The sequence below is a fragment of the Pteropus medius genome, unplaced genomic scaffold (assembly GCF_902729225.1).
Source record: "Pteropus medius unplaced genomic scaffold, Ma_sr-lr_union100, whole genome shotgun sequence".
NCBI classification, from domain to species: Eukaryota; Metazoa; Chordata; class Mammalia; order Chiroptera; family Pteropodidae; genus Pteropus; species Pteropus medius.
The window spans coordinates 838428-841588 of record NW_024340696.1 but is presented as its reverse complement, the minus strand read 5'-3'; the positions used below and the strand labels follow the sequence as shown (position 1 = coordinate 841588).

Here is a 3161-nt window from a genome sequence, read left to right as displayed (position 1 = left end):
CATGGATGGAACTTGATGGTATTATGATAAGAAAGATGATTTAGAGAAAAACAAATGCTGTATAATCTCCTTTATATGTGGAATCTTAAAAACAAAAACAAAAACAAAAAATGAGCTGACAGATGCAGAAAACAGATTGGTGGTTACCAGGGGTGGGGATGAGGGGGTGGATGAAATGAGTGAAGGGAGTCAAAAGGTCCAAACTTACAGTTATACAATAAATAAATCATGAGAGTACAACATTTGGCATAGTGACTAGTTAAAAATATTGTTTTGCACGTTTAAAAGTTGCCAGGAGAATAGATCTTAAAAGTCTTCATTACAAGAAAAGATTCTCTAACTCTACTGTGATGGATGTTAACTAGACTTACTGTGGTGATCATTTCACAATATGTACATATATTGAATCATCATGATATAGACCTGAAACTAATGTTTCATGTCAATTATACCTCAGTTAGAAAACTGAACAAAATAAAACAATCCAATTAGAAAATGGGTGAATGACATGAATGGATATTTTAACAAAGAGGATATACAGATGGTGAATGAGCACATGAAAAGATATTCAACATCACTAGCTATTAGGAACATGTAAAATAAGACCGTGATGAGATATCACTATGCACCCATTAGGACAACTAAAATAAAAAAATAGTGATAACACCAAATGGCAGAGATGTGGAGAAAGTGAATTGCTCATATGTTGCTGGTGGGAATGTAGAATGGTACAGCCACTCTGGGAAACAGTGACTCTTTCTTAAAAAATTAAACATGCACTTATATAAACCAACAATTGCACTCTTGGGCATTTATCCCAGAGAAATGGAGACATGTTCACATAAAAACCTATACACAAATGTTTCCAGAAGCTTTATTTGCAATAGCCCCAAACTGGAAATAACCTAAATGTCTTTCAATGGTTAAACTATGGTACATCCATACCATGGAATATTAGTCAGCACCAACAAAGGAATGAACTCTTGACCCACACAACAACTTAGATGGATTATGCCCAGTGAAAAAATTCCGATCTTACAAGGTCGCATACTGTGTCATCCCATTTAGATAATGTTGAAATAACAAAATTGTGCAGATAGAAAATACATTAACAGTTGCCAGAGTGAAGGGTAGGTGTTAAGAGAAGGGTGGGTGTTACTGCAAAGGGGTAGCATAAAGGAGGTCTTTGTGGAGAGGAACTAGATCTGTACCTTGACTGTGGTGGTGGTTACATGAGTATAAACAGTGATAAAATGACACAGAACTAATACCAATGTCAGTTTCCTGGCTTTGATACTGTACTATAACTATGTAACCACTGGAGAAAACTGGGTGAAGGGTACAGGGATTTCTCTGTACTATTTTGTAACTTCCTGCAAACCTATGTTTTAAATGAGCAACTCGTAAAGCGTTTAGATCAGTGCTTAAGTGAACAGCACTTAAGCAATGTTAGCTCATTATTATGATTCCATCGTCGTTATTACTTCACGCAGTCATCTTATTTGATGCTCACAATAAGGTTGTGAGAAAAAGTTTTTTATTTATCTCCATTTTATAGGCTGGGATACTAAGACTCAGACACGTTGGATAACTTATCTAAGTTTACATATCTAGAAAGACCTAAGATAGGAATTAAAGCCAAAATCCATGGACTTCTCACATATGTGCTGGCACAAAGACCAGTCAGATAAAAAAATCTTTGCCCTAGTCAAGCTTATAACATAGTGAGGGAAATAAGAGATTTAACTCAAACCCAAGCAGAATGTCATATATTCTGTATAAGTTATTTCGGAGCACAGGGGAGAGAGGAGTAAAAACATTCCAATTGGGTGATCTGGGAAGGCTTCCTGGAGGAGGTAGCATTTAGAATTGTTTTGATGAATGAGTAGGAGCTTGGTAGGTATAAAAGTGGGTAGTGGTGCAGGAAAAGGCATTCCAAGCAGAGAGAACCTGATCATTGAGGGGTAGGCACGCTTGTAGAACAGTGACAAGCACAAGGTAGCTGAAGCAGCTGGCATGTGACCAAAGGCAGATGAAAATTAAGAAAAAGCAGAGGGCAGTCAATGAAGAGGGGCTCTGAATGACAAGCTAGGGATTGGACTTGTCCTCCCAGGTTTTGCTCACTGTGGCCTCCAAAGTCTGCTGTGGAAACCAAAAGGCCAATGTCTAAAGAGTATATTCAATAAAAACAGTGCATACAACAACAACAACAAATACATCTATTTAATATGCTGAAAAAATTGGGCAGAGCTTCACAGTGGTGAAGGTCCCAGGAAGCAAGGAGCCCTTCCATCTCAGGACCCCAAGATATTGTCTTCCAGGGTCCTCCCAAAGCCCAGTTGTAGCAGATCCTGAAGGCAAACCTTGGCCTCTTGTGGGTCCTAGGCCCCACAACAGTTATTCTGGGCTTTGGAGCTTTATCTTTCAACAATAAGTCATGAACCCTATTACACTTGTAACTTTTTATCATCCTTCCCCAAAAATAACCTCTATGTGGTCAGGATCCAGATATGTTTGGGTCACTGTTGAACCCAGCTTACAGCTAGAGGTTTTTATATTCAATTCCATTCTATCAATACAATGTCAATTTATCAGGCACCTGTCCTGGGGATAGGAGGTGAAAGAGCAAGATGCAGTCCCTTAGTGGAGAAGAGAGGCAACCATGGCATGCCACTCACGGGGCAATGGCAGTGCCAACCATCTAGAGACAAATGGATGAGAAACTACCCTGGACTACGACAGGTGGAGACAGTCACATCTGTATAACTTATCTTTAAAAATGTGGAGGTGAAGCCTCATTCTTGATGAGCATGGGAGTTGTTGATCATGGTGTTCAGGAAGTTTAATGGGGCCAAATTGAGACACGGTTTATTTTTCCATCCCAGTAAATTTATTGCGATGGTGACAATAAGACCTGTAACTTTTTGCTAGGGTTGTAAGTGAAATTTAGATGTAATACAACTGTAATATTAGAAATATATTAAGAAATAATACATTTTAAATCATTGGCCAAGATAGCAATGTACTTTCTGCAATTCAGCTTCTAGAGCCCTGAAGTCAATTATTTGAAGAAACTAGATTCCAAAGATTCTAGTGGGATACTTTTCGAAGTATGTCATCAGTATGTCTGTATTCGAGTGGAGATAAAAGAAGCCCAACTA

General features: G+C 38.4%; 1 non-coding gene across 1 annotated transcript; it reads left to right on the top strand.

Moving 5' to 3' along the window:
• The first annotated feature begins 2791 nt into the window (after positions 1-2791).
• On the top strand, positions 2792-2925 carry LOC120610834 (small nucleolar RNA SNORA1). The gene has a single exon (XR_005655012.1). It is a non-coding gene; the product is annotated as a small nucleolar RNA SNORA1 (small nucleolar RNA).
• The last annotated feature ends 236 nt before the right edge of the window (positions 2926-3161 follow it).